Here is a 19,231-nt window from a genome sequence, read left to right as displayed (position 1 = left end):
AATGTCTAGGGGGTGGGAATATGGACTGACTGTAAAACAGGTTTCTTTTTAGGTTGATGGGCATATTCTAAAATTAGATTATGGTGATGACTGTACAACTCCGTAATTTTACTGTAATTCATTCAATTATATACTTAAAGGTGGTACATTTTATGATATGTAAATATCACAATAAAACTAAAAAAAAAAAAAAAAAAAGAAGAAGAAGAAGAAGAAAGAAAAAGAAAAAAAAAAACAAACCCTAACATAGAACTCCAGCTTGAGACTGGGGCTTCAGTCAGTTTCAATTTTTACTGGGGAAAGTGATACAGACGAGGTAGGTCAAAGGGGGCTATATTTCACTGGCAAAGGAACAAAAAAGGAAAAGAAAAGAAAAAATGGAGGTGGAGTGATTGAAAGGAATAGTGGATCTGCAAAGAGCAGTTGGGACTGAGGCTCACAGAAAAGGTAATGAGGGATCAGGGGCCAAGATTCCTGTCGGGAGTTGGTCTATAAAAGGGCCTGGAATACAAAGTAGAGAACGGACACTAGGTTGAAGGGAGACAAGGGACTGGAAGGCTAACCCATCTGCCCAGTTTTTGACAGTGAGGAAACAAAGAAGGTCGTGGGCTTGCCTTTCAGCGGCACTAGGGGGACCACATTTGAAACACTCCGGGGCAGGGCTGGTCACCCTGGTGTGAAAAGACTGTAGCGGCAGCCGGAGAAATGTGGCGGTGGGAAAACCTTCTAGTTAGGAGCCATCACTTCGCCATTCACCCTTGTCAGCCCAGCTGCTGGGATGGCTCAGCAGGGAAGGGAAATGATCGATAGTGGCTCCTGACAGGTTACAAGGGAAGAAGTAAATGTTCTACAAATGGCTGTGGGTCATGTTGGCCAGGCTGTCTGACTCCCAATCCTGCCCTTGGTCTTGATGCTGGAGCGTCTGCATCCCTCACAGCCACTAAGTCTAAATCACATCCGGAGGCTTTCTGGCTTCGATACTTTTGCTCACCCCAAGCTAAAATTCACCTGGCCTTCAAAGCCTGCTTCATTTATTTACAGTGCTAGCTTTCTTATCATTCTTTAACATGTGTGATGTGCCAGGGACTATGCTAAGATCTTTCTAGGCATGCATACATTCTCACACAAACCCGAGAGTTAGAAAACGTTGTCTTCATTTTTTAGATTAGAATATAAACAAAGATGAGAATTAATTTGCTGAGATCACACAGCTGGTAAGTAGCAGAGGTGGGCCTTGATCTTGGGTGTGTCTGATGCCAAAGCCCATTTTTCTCAAAGAGTACTTACTGTCTTGTCTTTTCAAAGTGAATCTTCAATGGGCCACTCTAATTGCAGGTCTGATTAAACACTAATTTCTTACTTCTAAAGGTGGAGTAAATAAACAGCTAATTATTTCCCTTTAACTGAATTGGGCATTCACAGAGAGCAGCAGACATGCCTGATATAAATAAAACAAACACCAGCTATTTTGCCCCCTGGTCACTAGTCGGGGAGTAAGGTTCTCAATCTTGAGGAATGGTTTCGGGCATTGGGAGTTGGGACTGGGGATTTGTCACAGCCTGCAGCCCTCAGAAGTGCTCTGGTTTCAGTTTGTTAGGACCCAGCTGTTCAGTCAGCAACTCCCAACACTGACTCTGGGAGCATGGACGGGACAGCTATTGTTGGGCTCCCCTGGGGAGGAGCTTGAGGGCTCTTGCCTTTTTGCAGCAAATTGGTCTGATTTCAACCCTTACTGGGAAGAACCAGGCATGCATGTGTTACTAAGTCACAAAGCTGAAGTAACCTACTCAGTTTTCAGATTAATACCTAAAAAATCACATTCACAAAATTTAAATCTAATACTTGCACCCAAATTTAAACTAGAATATCATGGTAAAAGCCTACAGCCTTCAACTAATCTTGAGGATGAAAGCCTTATCTTATCCCTCCATAGAGTGATGGTAAGGATTAGATAGAAAGCATTATCCTCATTTTACAGGTAAGAAAGTTGGCTCAGAGAAGTTTCTATCCTGAGTGCGCCTGACACCTTGTTTTATGTCTATAGATACTCCATTTTAAATATCTGTTCATTAACTGACCCCATCTCCCTGTAGTCAGTGGAGGAGAGAAGAAAATATAGGTATTATTTATGTAGTTTCAGGTATAATGTTTTCTCCTTTCTGTCCAGTTCACCAAGCTGGAGAGTTTGCCTTTCTCCTCTTCGTCTGGGCACTGAATTCCTGCCACTCCCCCAGGAGATACTTACCCAGGAACAGCTTCTGGGATTATCTCGCCACGATGGATCTGCCATGCCAGAGTGTGGCAGCACAAAACTAATGGTGGAGCCAATAAATGAGTGGAAAGTAAAAGGTCTTTTTTCCACCTTTGCAGGATCCATGCAGCAAGGCGGTGAGGTGTGAAGCCAGGTATGGGCATGGTAGGAGGGAAATGACTGATGTCATCATTAGGTCTGAGAGTTGTGCGTCCTTGGTACTCAGCTGCTTCCTAATGACATTTTCCCCCTCTTGATTTCTTCTCCCTTTCATAAGAAAACTCAGTGCAGAATGAAACCCTGAGTCCAGGGTCTGATTTGAATGGAGGTTTTAATATAAGTGATATTTGTGTTCTTTAAAATGAAAGTTTTTTTCATATATTGTTCCATGTTATAAATGATTTATGTTTATGAGAAGTACAATTTTTAGTCATAACCTTTCAAGCCTCCTTGGCATTATGTTTTTAAACCACACGAGGGCAGTGGTGTCACATGTAAAAGATGCCTGCCTTCTGCTTTCTGAACAGATGGCACATTTGTTAGACTTCATTGGATGTATTTTTCCTTTATCGAAGCACAGGGGAATTTCACATTTGCAGGTAGAATGGGGGAAGATAGTTAAAATTTTATGCCGTATTTTTATCTCTTTGTTTATGCTGATAAAGGCTGCAAAAGCAGTTGATTTACCCTCCTTTTTGCTGTTTTGAGAGATTGTTGTGCTAACAAGCTGGGGTGGGTGCTCATTACCACCGTGACCCTGGTAGAAGATGTTCTGTTGATTTTGCATTTAATTGGAAATGTCACAATGATAATACATAAGCCCATCCTTCTTCCAACCCTCCACACCCTTAGATATGACTTACATTCCTGCTGTTGCTTTCAGGAAAATGTTGCATTTAGTCTTTCTCCATACCTATTAGGTAGGCAGAATCTAGCCAGCTTTCTCTGAAGTTGGGACCCTGTGACCTTCCTTACCCCACGATCACAGAAACTCTGAAGTAGCTCTTTCACAGATAGGTCTAGTCCTGCTGGGTTCCAAATGTCCCCTGGCCCTTGTGGATGCAGAGGGTCTTAAGTCAGAGCTAATCCGTTGCATCTTCTTAAGGTGGGATAATGCAAAGGTTGCTGCAGAACTGTGGACAGTTCTAGCATGTGTCCTTTGAGCATAGTTGGTTTGTCATGCTGTATTGGCTCATGCAGTATTTAATTTTTAAAAATTGCTAACACTTAAATGCAAAGAGTTCTATTAAAGATCCAGTGTCTTGCTTTTCTTGAAACACTGGACAATCGGAATGACTAGCCTGCACAGTCTCTGGGTGACAATTGGCCCACAGCCACCTTCTTTGTGGCTATATGTAGTCATTACATACCCAGGTCTCCCCTTTTGTTTCCCTGACATTAGAGAGGTGCTCATTAGAACCGTGTTTGCACTGTTTTTGTTACAATAAAAAGGAAAATGAGAATTTAATACCCTTGTCAGTCTCAGAATAGAAAAATGGAAGGTATAGTCATGGAGCCACATGTCTCAAGGAAAATGAGCCTGAATGTAGCCTTCCCTGCTGCAGCATTTAGGGAAACTACCTGCTCTGCTACTCTGCTAGCACCTTGAATTTCCCACGTGGGAGAGCTGTGCCTTTGAAGGTGGGCAGGTGTGGGGCTGACCTTGGGTAAAGTACCAGCAGCACTCCGGTGATCTTTTTATCCCCTTGGTTGAATGGGGATAATCTCATTTAACTCCCACAGCAGCCCTGGAAGGTAATCACGGAGTTATCTGGGCACACCGCTTAGCGCAGTATGGTCGGCGAGCTCCTGGCTTTGTCTTACCTTCCTCTGGGGGCGGTGGGTTTTCAGGCTGGTGTGCCACGCAGCCTCCTGAACGGGCACGCTTTGGTAAGTTGCAGATTCACTGCCTGACCCGGCTGGGGGAAGAAAAGGTTAAGGGAGAAGTGGGGCGGACGAGGAAAGCCCTTTGGACGGGGTCTCAGACCCGGATGTGGCTAGATGCCAGTCCTGGAGCCTCGAGGTGGCAGCTGAGCTCCGCAGGGCTCCAGGAGGATTGGAGGAACAGACAGGAAATCCATTCTTGCTCTGCAGATTCATCGGCAAAACGCCCAAAGCAAACAGCAGAGGAAGTTTGCTTTGGTGGAGACAAACTCACAACTTTGCTCTTTCAAAGCCTCTGTTTACAAGTCAAAGCCGAGGCTCAGGCGGGCTTTCTATGCACACTCACCTGCAGGGGTGCTGCCTGCAGCGCGTTTTGCTAACTCTGGGCGCCTCCGCAGCGGGGCACCGGATAACCAGGTGGGGCAGTTCGTGTGGAGCTCTACCCCTTGGGGATTCAGGGCTGTTCACCCCAGGCCTCCCAGGGTCAAATTTGGGAAGAGGGATGAGGAAGAAGAAGAAGAAAAAAAAGCCCTTAGCACTGGTGAATTTTCCAATGGAGCATCACCTGTGGGTTATGGAATGAGGTGAGCAGCAGGAAAATAGGAAAATTGACAGATGCTGGCTTTAGGGAATTGCAGCTTGAACAAAGGTGCTAAATAAAGCATGCTGCTCACGGAATAGAAGCCACAGAAGATATCTTTAAGGAGGGGTGTTGGTTCTGTTACCTGAATGGTGTCTACTGTTGTAACTGGATTGGGTATGTCTGTTACCTTGAAATAAAATAAAGTGTACTAGTGTCTGGAAGAAAAATATGTTGGCTAAAGGGCACCTGGGTGGCTCTTCAGCTCAGGTCATTGATGAGGTTTTTTGGGGGTGATAGTGGAGTTTACGGGGTCTGGAGCTGACGGCCAACAAAGAATTCTTGAAGATGTCTTTGGTGCAAAAAGGTGATTTTATTAAAGCACAGGAACAGGACCCGGGGACAGAAGGAGATGCCCCAGGACCAGGAGGAGAGACTGCATACACTGTGGAGTTGGAGGAGGTAAAGTCCCTGGGAAGTTTCCAGTGAGGTTTTCATATGCTAAAGAAGAGTCACAGGATCCTGGAGGCCTGGCTATTGTCAAGCTAAGGTTGTTTTTCCCCCAGCAAAGCATTAGCATTAAGACAGTAGAGAGTTCCTGGAGACACATTTTACTCTGCCCTCCTCAAGTCTTTGCCAATGGGCTGCAGGTTATAAGGAAATTTAACTTTATGTGTCATTTTCTTCTGCCTTTGTCTGCCACGTCAGTCATGATCTCACCGGTCATGGGATTGGGCTTCATGCTGAGAGTGCAGAGCCTTCTTGGGACTCTCTCTCTCTCCCTCCCTCTCTCACACTGCCCTTCCCCCACAGGTGCTCCCTCTCTCTGTCTCTCTCAAATTAAATAAATAAGGTTTAAAAATATATCCGCGAGAGGTGGAGTTTGGTGAATTTATAAAAAACAGTATCACAGATCTTACGTAACTTTGTATTCCAGTGAAAGATTTCCTGTGGGAAGGGAGGCCAAGAGGGTGCTCTCTGCTTCCTAGTGGGAAAATGGAGACCTGAGGAACCAGGGGAGCTATAGACTGGTGAATCACTGAATTTCTCGCCTTGAGGGGCTGCTGATGAAAATGTCTTAGATATGGTCTGATATCATGGTTCAGCCCTAGGGTTCTGGAGGCAGCTACCTGTGTTTTCAGTCCCGGCTGTGATGCTTTTTAGCTGTGGAATGTTGGGCAAGTCACATTCCTTCTTTAAACCTTCATTTCCCTGGCTAGAGAGGGGTGGAGAGAGACTGAGCATCTAAGTCACAGTTATGTAGGGCTGGAGGACAGTGCTGACATTCGCACTGAAGTGTCTGATTTCGAAGCCCTGGCTGTCTACTGTATGTACTGCCCATCGAGTTAAAAACACGTCCCACCTCCCCACCCCACTCCATCCTCACCAACATTTGCTCCCAATTTAGATTTTGAACTCTTAGATTCAGTGCATTCGGTCTTTGCTGCTTTTGTGATTCCTCGGTGCAGGAACCTCCCACCTTCTGTCCCTCACTTTCTGGATCCTTTGTCATCTGTCCCTAATTTTTTTCAAACTGAATCTCTGACCCTTCCCGGCCATAATTTCTAGTTAATGTTTGCTCCTTTTCATGCCTTTTTTCTCAGGCCATCCTCACTTTGTGTAATACTCTTCCTTCTCCTGAGGCCTGTGTGGGTGTGGTTCTCTGCCCCTGCATTTCTTTAAACTATTCCCTCCTAGAGTGCACCCTCTGAGGGTCAGTGGCTAAATAAGTTAAGAAAACGGTTGCTTGTTTAAATGGAGTTTTATATGCTGGTATGCCTTATAAATCCTTCAAAAGATGCTATTGCATGTAGGGTTTCTCACACTGTTTGGACCTAAGGAATTTAAAACACTTCCTCCTTTCTTTCTTCCCTCCCTCCTTCCCTCCTTTCTTTTGTTCTTCTTCCTTTTAATATTTCATGGGGCCAGAATGTCATGGTACATGTTTTGGAGGCTATAGCACTGACCATTATAGTTGAGATTATTGAATTCCTACGTAGGGGAGCCCAAGGCCAAACCCTGGGACCAACTGTGTTTCCAAGTGGGGTATAACAAGGGCATCAATCAGCCCTGCTGTTGCTCTTCTGGGAAGTCATATTTTGCATCTAGTACTGTGCTCTTACCATCTTACCTGGTAACCAAGTCCCTATCTCATAAAGCATTCCAGTAAGTACATCCCTGCTCTTGGTCTCCTGTCTGTTATCCCAATTCCTGTGGCTTTATTTGTGATTCCAAAGTCTGGCATCCTACTCTGTCCCCAAGCTTGATTCTATGTTGCTTGTCTCCCCACACAATGCCAACCTATATCTTTCAATTTGGCTTGCCCTCTGGGCCTCTTAGGATACCTTGGTCTTCATTCTTGGTCCCATGCCCCTGTAGTCTTACTTACTCTTTTCAGAGTTGATGTGATTTAGTTGCTGAGGGGTTCAGGCTCTAGGATCTGATAAACTGAGTTCTAATAATAATTGTAAACTCTTGAGGGAGTTATTTAACTTTGGGCCTCAATTTTTCTCATCAGTAAAGCAAGCATAACTCCGTTATACAGTCCTGATGAAGATTAAATGAGATAGTCCATATGAAGTGCTTCTTGTGCCGCCTGTTACAGAGTAAGAGATCAATAATTATTAGCTATTATATTATTCAAGTCCCAAGGGCTTTTTTGATCAATTTAGCCCATACTGAGCTCTCTCATCTCTAAATATTATAATTAGTGTCACAGACTTAACACTTGATTTTGTTTGTGACTTAGTTACAGCTCCCCACACTAGATTTGCACTTAATTTCTTAAAAAAATGGATGATTTCAGGAGTGCTTGGGTGGCTCAGTTGGTTAAGCATCCGACTCTTGATTTCAGCTCAGGTTATGATCTTACAATTCATGAGTTGGTGCCCTGCATCAGTCTCTGCGCTCGCAGTGTGGAGCCTGCTTGGAATTCTCTCTCTCCCTTTCTCTTTGCCCCTCCCCAACTCATGCTTGTGCTTGCGCTCTCTCAAAATAAGTAAAATCAACTTGATTTCAATTAAGTTTAATTTTATTAATTTTTACTTAAAAAGTTTAATTTTACTAATTTTTATTTAAAAAAATTAAAAATGGATAATTTCAAACGTACCATAAGTAGAGAGATGAATGGCATCCTTTTGTAGGATCCTATTTTTTTAATGTTTATTTTTCAGAGAGACATAGCACGAGCAGGGGAGGGGCAGAGAGAGAGAGGGACACAGAGAATCTGAAATAGGCCCTAGGCTCTGAGCTGTCAGCACAGAGCCCAATGTAGGGCTTGAACTAGTGAACTGCGAGATCATGACCTGAGCTGAAGTTGGACGCTTAACTGACTGAGTCACCCAGGTGGCTGTAGGGTCCCTTTGTACTTGTCACTGGATTGGGTCTTTTGTGATAGTCCTTTTTCATTCTGTTCTGACATTAAATCTAAACGTTTCTCCATACACAGGAGTTGTTGACATAGGCTGTAATGGAGAATAAGCCACCCGCTGTGTGTGAGGCTGTGCCTAGGAAGTCTCTCTGCTCAGACTTTCCTGGAGGATGAGATCACCAAAATGGCTCTCTTTTCTCTTTCTCTTAGATGTAGAGATGGAAAAATAGCAGCCTACTTCCTAGACAATATTTCATTCTCCAAAGCAAAAGCATTCCATCTCCCCTTTTCAGTTCTTCAGCTGAGTCTGGAGCAAAATAATTTTTGAATCAGTGATTTCCCATTTTCCCCTAAAGTTTTATCAGAACTGCTTTCTGGTATCAGGTTTGAATCCCAGTTCTCGACCTTTGTGGCTTAAAGCGGCAGACTTGAGAAGACAGATCTCAGAGCTAAATCTCCACCCTCCCCCCCCCCCCTTTTTCTTTTGCACTGGGTGATTGACATTCAGGGACACAGTATATTGACTTCTCTCAAGATGTTGAACAAAATAAAAACTATGTGCAAGAGGAAACATGATCCTACATTTATTAATGCGGCATCAGTGTCTCTGGAAGCATGTTTTATGCCACAATTCCTCTTGATGGCACTGGAGCCTTAAATATCATAACCAGTCTGGTCTTTCTCATTCTAAATCCTATTATCTAGGTTAGCTCATCTGTATTCAAAAGATCAATGTTGCATTATTACAAAGATCCTTTCAAGTGTAAAAAGGATGGCACTTCATTACAGAAAGTAAAAGAAACTAATCAAACTTTCTTGGTGAAATCATTGACTTTTTTAAGTAAAGGGCAAATTTAAGAATTTGAAAGTCCGAGATGCGAGAGAACTCTGTGGTTTGGGCTCACTCCGGCATGAATGCGTCTGGTTGTAGCGTGTGGGTCTTGGATAACCTAAAGAAGAAAGAGGCTTTCTCGAAAGAGTCTCAGTGCTTGCAGCTATTCTCGTTTCTTCTGTCATTGCCTGGTTATGCGTCTTGGAAAAAATGAGCTGCTGGTGGGAAGACTCTGAGTTATAATCCATGGTGTGCCCTATACAGGCAACATGTCAAGTGACTTGGTTAATAGAAATTGTTAGGAAAACACTGGTAAATGTTATTTATTCATTGTCTTAGTTCTTCTGTTAACAGACAGCTCTTGTTTCTTATTATCACCACTTGTGTTCTGTGGCTTGTGTATTAACAGGGAGGATGTTTGTTAGGGATGCTTTTGGGGTCAACACCTGTGGAATGGAGGGGAAAGAAGTGGAATGGGGTAGGGGGAGATCCACAATGCATGCCCAAGGATACATACATAAGAAAGAGCACCTCTGGAGCAAGAATGGCTTTTTGGTGCTGTCTTTCCTAAGGAGGAAGAAGCCTGCCCTGTCATATAAACAAACAACCTTGGAAAAGGTGCTTGTTATTAGCAAGCCTTTGGTTTTTAGTTTGAGCAGTCCCCAAAGGGAGATGATAGTTGAGGGCTATTTGCTGGCAGCACTCCCAGTAGCCTGGGCAAAATTCCTTTTATTTCTGAAAGTTGGATCTGGGCAGCACATCACACTCTTTTTATTATTATTTTTTTAATGTTTATTTATTTTTGAGAGGGTGGGAAGGCAGAGAGAGAGGGAGACAGAGGATCTGAAGCATGCTCTGTCTTCGCTGACAGCAGAGAGCCCGATGCAGGGCTTGAACTCAAGAACTGTGAGCTCATGACCTGAGTGAAAGTCAGGTGCTTGACCCACTGAGCCACCCAGGCGCCCCCTACCACCCTTGACAACTTAAAGGAGAATGTTCATTGACCACCTTCCAGGTACCAGAACTGTTCTAGGTCCTGGAACTTACAGTGATGAATAAGGAATAGTCCTTGCCTTAAGGTATTTCTAATCAGCCTCTTCTGACTTGTTGATTAGTATGACATGCCAGATGTAATTCCAAGTACTCTGTATTCACTAATTTTTTTTAATGTTTATTTATTTTTTAGAGAGAGAGAGAGAGAGACAGACAGACAGAATGCAAGCAGGGGAGGAGCAGAGAGAGAGAGAGAGGGAGACACAGAATCTGAAGCAGGCTCCAGGCTCTGAGCTGTTAGCACAGAGCCCATTGTGGGGCTTGGACCCGCAAACGGTGAGATCATGACCTGAGCCTAAGTCAGATCCTTCACCGACTGAGCCACCCAAGCGCCCCTCACCTGTTCTTTTTTTTTTTTTTAATGTGACTAGTATAAATTTTAAAAATAACTTAGTAGCTTGAATTTGTGGCATGCGTTTTGTTTTTACTGGACAGAATTGCCTTACAGTATCTGAGATTCTTCCTATGGGGAAGTATTTTGCTCTTAAATTCAAAGAAAATCCTATTTGGTCTGGTAGTAGGATCAGGTTCTTTTGATATGCTTCATTTAATTTGTATTTATTAATAGGGATTCTATCCACCAACAGCCACTACTTGCTGGTTGTTTCGTGATTGTTGAAAACTAGTTAGAGGCAGCCTGAGTGAGATGAATTAAAGTTCTATTGTTGTAGGGGAACAAGGTCATCAACTTGGAATTAATCAACGGATTTCAAATCACCAGGAAGGGATATTTTACCCTCAGCTTTACAGTTTCAGCATGTAAATTGCTGTTTAGAGAAGAGTCTGTAAAATCAATCCAGCCTTTTTCCCTTCAGAAATTAAAAGCAATTTATTTCTATTTTTGGCGAATCCTGGGAAACACTTGTACATCCAACTCCTTCACCCTGATGCCACCTGTATTGCATGTTGTTTTGGACCTTTGAGTAGGGAGGTGGGAAATTCGGTTGTCTTGGTGTCCCACAGGATTTGGAGGAGACCCCTCTGATCCCTGTTGGGGAGCCCATCTGTCTCCACCTGATACGTTTTATTTCAAATGAGTCAGAAACTCTAAAGCTCAACTTGGCCAAAGTAGCGCATATCATGTGGACTCCAACCAAAGCCATATAAATCATCCCCAGATCATACCAAACTTGGCCCCCGAACTGGGCACAGATTTTCCAATCTGGTCCTGGAGTTTGCCAGAAGGCAGGAGGACCGCAGGGATATGTGGGTTGCAACTGGCTTTTGTCCCAAACTTCTGTGGTTAGTGAAGCTTGTCTGATCTGGGATTGGATATAAACACAGCTTGTGTACTCAAAAGACACCAAACCACCTTGAAGGGTCATTTGGTGCACGCCTCTGCAGAAATCATCCTCACAAATAACTGTGTATCCAACCACCCAACGTTACCCCTGCCCACTGTGCCCTCACAAATCAAGAAAGATCCAGAGATGGTTTGTAAATACATTAAGTATTCCAATTTATTGTTCTCTTAGTACTTTTTAATATCAGTACATTGCTGATAAACCTAAACGGGAGACCCAAGTGAATGAATTTTTATATCTTTCTGAATAGATATGCAGAGGCTGCCTTATTTGGTAGAGTGACTCTAGAATATAGCAGCAGTGTATTTTGTTTATCTGATTTCTAGGGCAGGTTCTTTCTTAAAGTTTTTACTGTTGTTATTGTTTGTTTATTTAATGGAGAGGAACAATAATGATTAACTTTAATAATTCTTTGTTTTCCTTGGGTCAATACAATTTACTTCCTAGATTTCACTGAGGTGGCCCTGTGCTATATCATATTTGTCTGATTTGTGAAGTAACCTGTTTTTGGGGAAAGAAGATGTGGGAAGTTGTAAGTATTTTTTGTCTTAAAGTTTACCCAGGAGTCCCCAAATAATTGCATCTCTCCATAGACAAGAGAGGTACTTTATCCTCAGTTTGTTTTCTTTTCTGTAACACAGCAAATTGACATCCCCTTTGATAGTTAAATAAGGGCATTCCTGGAAACAAAGGAATAGGTCTGGCTGGAGCTTCCAAGGAACTTCTCAGTTAAAAGGAAGTCACTGCTTTCTGTGTGAAGGATTCCTCAGTCTACCTGAACAACTGGCCAGCTGGGTAAGAGTGTAGGATTTATTGGCTGTGTGTTTGGGCAATGTACTTAACCTTTCTGTGCCTCAGTTTCTTCATCAGTAAAACAATGATAAGACCTTTTAGAGTTTTATGTGGTACAAAAAATACTGTAAAATTAATGCAGAGTCTGGATTATCAAGTGTAGGAAAGAGATTATCAAATGCAGGTGGCAGACGTGGCAGTGGAGGATGATCCTCTTCAGTCCGAAAGCGTTTCCACAAAGTTGTTTTTGTTTTTAAATACCGGAAGACGTTTCTAGTAGCGTTTGTGCGATGAACATCCTACAAATAGAATACGTGTAAAATTTCTAAGGAATTAGTTTTGTATAAGCATAGTGTAAATTGGAGTCAGGGCTATGATTTTGATTGCCTCCTGAGTTAGTATTTTAGGAATAGAAATGAACATAGCTAGGCTACCTTTAGTTCAGACACATGCCTATAAAGTCAGTTGTTACCTTTCTGAATCACACAGTAGGATCGCAGCAACCTGGCCATACTTCTAGTTTTTTATCTTACTTTAGGCTCATTTTCAACACCCAGCCTGACCGGACATCACATGTGCCCATTTGAACATGTCCAGAGACATTGTTTCTGATATCACAATGATGCTGTTTTCATTCTTGTACCACAGTGATAACTGGCACATTCTTCTTTCTAAGAACTGTGATGTTTGCCACTTCCTGTAACATCTGGTCTTGGTCTTAGATCTGTCCTTTGGAGAATAAAGCTGTTCTTGAGCTCACATGCCAGAGTTTCAAATATTTGTGGATGGTTGTTATACTTTTCTGAACTATTCCATTGTCCAGGCGAAATATAGTTTGTTCCTTTAATCATAACTCAAGTGGCAGGAAATGGCTGGTAAGAAAGGAACCTCATGTTTTATTAGTTCTTTATTGTGTAACACGCTGAATGAATAAAACCACTTTCTATTACATTAATACTTATATACGATATAATAATATATAAAATGATGATTATATCATTATCATATCTCAATCAGCTGGTTCTTGCTTGAGTCTCTCAAGTGGTTGCAATCAAATTGTAAGTGGGGTTGGCTTGACTTGGGCTGGCTGTCCAAAATGGTTTCACCACCCACATGTCTGAATCTGGTCTCAGATGATTTGAATGTCTGGGGCCTGAAATGGCTTGAGATTGGCTGGGCTTCTTTTTCTCCAGAAAGCCATTCCCTTGTCTAGCTTGGGCTTCCTCACAGCATGGTGGCCTCAGGGCAAGATGGACACGTTACATGGTAGTTCAGTGCACAAAGACGGAAGAAGTAGAGGCTGCCAGGTGCCTTAAAGTCTGAGCCTAACAACTGTTAGAGTCAGTTATGTTCTATCGATCAAAGAAGTCTTAGAGCCCACTCAGATGCAAGGAGAAGGAACATAGATTTTGCCTCTCAATGGGAAATCAAAAAATTTATGGCTGTCTGCCCCTCCACTCCCAGCTCTCTTGGTGCTAATGGCTAATGTCACCTCTTAAAACAGCTACAGTGTTCAAAACAGGACAAAATAATCTAGCATGCTATCAGAGAGGCCACAAGATTTTCTTTTTTTCTTTTATCTTTTTTTTTCAATTTATAATCTCCTAATAGCTTTCTACTAGCTATCGCCCACTATGGGCTCCTAATAAATTCATCATTCACTAGATCCTTTAAATCCTTATTTCACAAACTGTTATCATGTTTCCTATTTGCATAACTTCCTTTTTTCACAAAAGGCAGAATATGATTTTTGCTAATTAAACTTGTTGATTTGTGCTTGTTATTGTTCTGGTAGTAGCTACTTTTAAGATGTTTGAAGAGTGTATTCACAGTTTGGGCTGTTTGTGGCCTTGCTTACTCTTGCCAATCCTCGGCAGCCAGAGTGAACTTGCCACAACACAAATCTAATTGTGGTTCTCCCTGCATAAAACTCTTCACAGCCCCAAGATGTTGTCCTCAGGAAAAAGTCTGAATTTTATGTATGAAAACCTTGTAAGGTTTTTCATACCTGTCTCCTGACTATACTCTGATTCTCATTTCTTCTTTTCCTTCCACTTCCCCTTCCCCTCCTTCCCCTCCTCCTCCTCCTCCTCTTCCTCCTCCTCTCCTTTCTCTTTCTACTTAGGAATATCCATGTGTAGATCTTTGTATGGATATATGTTTTTATTTTTCTTGAGTGAACACGTAGGAATAGAATGGCTGTGTCATATTATACGTGAATGTGTAATTAAAGAAAAAACTGCCAAGCTGTTTTCTAAACTGGATGTCCTGTTTTCTGTTCCCATCTGCAATCCACGTGGAGTTGCATTTGCTCCACATCCTTGGCTCTACTTGGTATGATCATCTTTGAAATTTTAACCATTCTACTCTGTGTATAGTGATAACTCATTATGGTTTTAATTTGCATTTTCCTGATGACTAATGATGTGTTCCATCTTTCCTCTGCTTCTCAGCTATTTGTACTTCTTCATGAAGTGTATGCACAAAGTTTTGGCCTATTTTAAAAATTGGATTATTTTCTTATGCTTGAGTTGTGGTGTTCTTTGTGTATATTCTGGCTACAAGTCCTTTATCTGGTATATGTTTGGGAAATATTCTCTCCCAGCCTGTGACTTGCTTTTTTGTTTTTAAAAATGTCTTCAAAAAGCAGAATTGTTTAATTCTGACATCCAATTTATTATGTTTTTTTCTTCTAACGACTGGTGTCTTATATGTTCTATCTATCTAAACACTTCTGTCCACCTTGAGGTTGTAAAGATTTTTTCCTGTTTTCTGCTAGAAGCTTCATAATTTTAAGATTTATATGTAGGTCTGTGATCTACTTTTGAAATTACTATTTTTGTATAATGTGAAGTAGGGAACTGATGTTATTGGATTTAGTTTGCAAACCCTTTATTTTTATTTATTTTATTTTATTTTATTAATTTTTTTTTTTTTTGAGGCAGGGGAAGGGGCAGAAAGAGAGGGGGACAAAGGATCTGCAGTGGACTCTATCCTGACAGCAGAGAGCCTGATGTGAGGCTTGAACTCACAAACTGTGAGATCATGTCCTGAGCCAAAGTTGGAAGCTTAACTGACTGAGCTACCCAGGCACCCCTATTTTTTTTTAATTAAAAAAAATTTTTTTTTATTCTAGAGAGAGAGAGAGTGGATGAGTGGGGGAGAGGGGCAGAGGGGGGGAGAGAGAGAGAGAGAGAGAGAGAGAGAGAGAGAGAGAAGATCTTAAGCACTGGGATCATGACCTGAGCCAAAATCAAGAGTTGGATGCTCAACCAACTGAGCCATCCAGGCACCTCTTGATGCCTTTTTTAGTCATATTTAGTCATAAGTTATATATTTTCATAAGGAAATTATATTTATCTTCTATTTTTTTTAAATTTTTAATGTTATTTTTGAGAGAGAGAGAGAGAGAGAACAAGGGAGGGCCAGAGAGAGAGGGAGATACAGAATCTGAAGCAGGCTCCATACTCTAAGCTGTCAGCACAGAGCCCAACATGGGCCTTGAACTCACGAACTGTGAGATCATGACCTGAACTGAAGTTACACGCTTAACTGACTGAGCCACCCAAGCAAGGTGCCCCTATTGTTTTTATGTTTTAAAAATTACTAACCTAAAGGTATTATGTTTTTGTTTGTTTGTTTTTACTGCCTGTCTTATTGTTATCAGTTGAGAGCTCACTGAGAGCTGTGACCAAATGGTAATTCCTCTTCTTCCTTATGAAGTGTATTGAATGATACCGTAACATCCTAAAGCAAATGAATAGCATTCCCTTCTGGTGGCATTCCTTGATGACAGCTACTCAAATAAGTTCATGTGTAATCCAGACAAATGTTGCTTTCTGACGGTCCTGCTTAACTCCAAGGTATAATTCAGAACATGTAGCCTAAACATTGATTCTCAGAAGGATTACCAGGTTCTTTGCAAAAAACTGTGAATTCCTATACACTGTCACACATCTAGTGCTTTTGAATCTCTAGGGATGGGACCCAGGAGCTGAATTTTCAATTTTTTTTTCATTTTAACCTACTTATTGAAGTACAATTTATATACTACTCAGTTAATGCAGTGAAAGTGTACATTTCAATGATTTTTCAGTTATTCATGCAGTTGTCCTATTATCACTACGATCCAAAGGATGCTGCATTTTTAACAAGGGACTTCCCATGAAATGGTTGGGGCTCTCAAGTTGAGAAACCCTGTTTGACAGGATCAAATGGATAAGCTTCACCCAATTTGCTTTGAGCTTTAGTGTTGTTACATAGGTCTTTGGGCAGAAGGGAGTTCACCATTGTTTCACAGAAATCTGGCAATGAGAGATTTAACAGTTTTGCTTTCAGTATCCTCAGGTGATTGTATGAGCCCATTAATGCACTAAAATTTACTTTGGCTAAAGTACAGATCTGAATTCTGTTCACTGGGTCATCAGCTAGAAGACTGAGTCCTCAGCTAATGTGTGATTCTAGTCAACTCTCCAGCATCCATATCTCAAAACAGTTTGTATGTGTTGTACTCGTAGGCACGATAGCTAGTTGTCTTGGAACTGGTAAATTGGGCTCCAAATCAAAGCTCTGATTGTCAATACTGGAAATGCAAGGCCTTAGATGTCTTTCATTCCCAGACAGAAAATAAAAATTTTGGATGCATTTAAAAAGTATGCATGTTGGGGAGGGATGGAATGGGTAATGAAATGTTAAGTTACCTGCATTAGCAATATAGGGATTCAGGAAATTTGTGGCATTAGAAATGACAAGGTACCTTACAAAGGGTCTTCTCCAGCATTTCTCAAAATGTAAATCAGCATGTTCCTTGATATAATGTAAAGAATGAGATTTGTGGTTTAAATAACTCACAATCCCCTGAAAGGTTAATCCAACTAATTTCTGCAAGCTGTTTCACGTCCACTGTATATTGTAAATCTCTACTGGGGTCATGTGTTTTATGGTGGAATTTAAATTTTTCCATAGAGCGTCTTTGCAGCAGTGTTGGCCAGTATTATTTTTCCAGTCTCAGTGTCTAATTTATCTTATTTTGATTGCACAATATTGAGAAAATTATAACTCACAAAGATAAGTAGTTGCAAATGGTAGCAGTTTTTGAAATAGATTGCTTTGCTGTGTCAAGATGCTTGTCAATTAAACTAGGCAAAAAGTGTAAAAGAGGAGCAATAGGACATTTTTGCCTCGATTGTCTATGTTTTATCTTCTGTGCATAAATTGTTTATGTCTTTTGTTTAAATACATCTATTTTGGGGGGTGCCTGGGTGGCTCAGTCAGTTAAGTGTCCAACTTGATTTCAGCTTAGGTCACAATCTCACGGTTCATGGGTTCAAGCCCCTCATTGGGCTCTGGCTGACAGTGCGGGGTTCTCTCTCTCCTGCTCTCCCTGTCCCTCCCCTGTTAGCTCTCTCTCTCTCTCAAATATAAATAAAAACATTAAACATTTTTAAAAAGTCTCTTTTTTGATCAGTGCCTGATTTGAAGCTGCTTTGTACTACTGACTGAGATAGGATCTATATGCTTTTTACTAGTGTTACTTAAGTTGTAGTATGTAGACCAATACTGTTTGTTACTGGTCTAGGTCAAGAAAAGAATAGAAATTGGGAATTAGCATTTAGAAATTTTTACAGCAATTTGTCACTGCCCTGACATCCAATCAAGTGGTCAGTGGATTCTTTTTGTTAATCAGGGTCTCATCTATCCAGGTGTTGTCACACTCACATGATGGATCATGTATAGTTCAAGCTACTTATCATCATCAACCTCTAATGGAATGGCAGTTAATAAACAAAGAAATAAAACCAGACTTGTCCTTTACCACAGACAGGTTGAGAAGTACTGCAGTAGAGGACAATTAAGCTGTTGGTCATGTGTAGTTAGATACGATTTATATATACTTTTGAAAGGAAGGAATCAGGTTGTTGCTATATCCATGGCATTATAGATGTTATGCCACTAAAAATGCTTCCATACACATTTTGAAACCTTCTGAGGTTTCTAGAATTTTCTACCAGATAAAATCCAATTTTCTCTCTCAGAGCCAGACCCAGAGGTAGTTTCTTTTCCATTGGATATTTTCCTATCACAGGACATCGGAAGCACCAAGGGGGTTGGTCTACCCCCATTCAATTAGTTATTCACCCTCTTACCATTTTTAAAATATGGTCCATTGGAATTTTCTCAATTTATAAATTCTCTGAAAGTAGAGCTCAAGCCCAACCTTCTTTCAGATTGCTTCCTTTAGTCTCTGCCTGTATAGAAATTCTGGAGCAGCTGTGACCTATAGATATTGGACTTTAGTGCTCTTCTTTTTCTTTTCCTTTTTGGCTAACACTTTTACAACTACCACTGTGACTGGATCCTTGTAAGAGCTCAACACACGTTAACAATTACTAAAATTATTCTTTGATTTCCATATGTGAAAAAAGACAACCAAAGCATTTTTACAAGGAGAAGTGTGGAATTGTCTCCTTATCTGATAATTTTAGAAGACAATCACAATGATAATCACGTAGGGAGTATTTGATGGCTTAGTTATAATTGTTAAAAATATTATGCCTGAATGCCTTCACATATTTCTCCTTCAGTAATGTATTCTTGAATTTTTTTAAAAATGAGAGCTTCTTGCCTTCTTGATTTTCCTTTTCCTTTCTCAATATTGACCTCTTTCTAACATTTATATGGATGGGATGAACCTTATGGCTTGTTTTCTAATTTAATTTTTCTCACTTAATGATATAACTTGAGCTTTCCATGTTGGTATAGTCAGTATAAGTTCACCTCATTTTTTTAGATGGTACTTGAGTTTTCTGTTGAATAGATGTACACTTGTGGGTTCTCTTACCCTCTCACTAATAGATACTTAGGCTTACTGGCTAACCCAATTGTCTTCCTGACTATATAGACTAGTCATGTTCTAGAATATTAATGCAGATAAAATATTTTCTCATCATGTAAATTACCATGTGCTGAAGGGACTAAAGGAAATCAGCTTGGCCCTAAAGGGAAAAAGGCAGCAATTTCAAAGACATTTGAACAACAACTCTAAAATAAAATTAATTAACTTCCCTTTAAACAAATTCTTTTAAGTTTTCATGGCAATTTGTGCTTCTGAAAAAATTCTTGGCATGTCTTCTATAGGGAAGACATTTATTCTCTGTAAGCCCTA

The 19,231-nt window shown here is 41.0% G+C and overlaps 1 long non-coding RNA gene across 1 annotated transcript in view; it reads left to right on the top strand.

Moving 5' to 3' along the window:
- Nucleotides 1-10,362: 10,362 nt before the first annotated feature.
- Nucleotides 10,363-19,231, top strand: part of LOC122224947 — a 70,044-nt gene continuing 61,175 nt past the window's right edge. The window contains exon 1 of the long non-coding RNA XR_006205040.1: nt 10,363-12,069. This is a non-coding gene — a long non-coding RNA (uncharacterized LOC122224947). The remainder of the gene's footprint in view (nt 12,070-19,231) is intronic.

This window comes from Panthera leo, chromosome A1 (genome assembly GCF_018350215.1).
Source record: "Panthera leo isolate Ple1 chromosome A1, P.leo_Ple1_pat1.1, whole genome shotgun sequence".
NCBI lineage: Eukaryota > Metazoa > Chordata > Mammalia > Carnivora > Felidae > Panthera > Panthera leo.
Note: the sequence above shows the minus strand (reverse complement) of the source record. Positions and strands in the feature narration are given on the sequence as shown.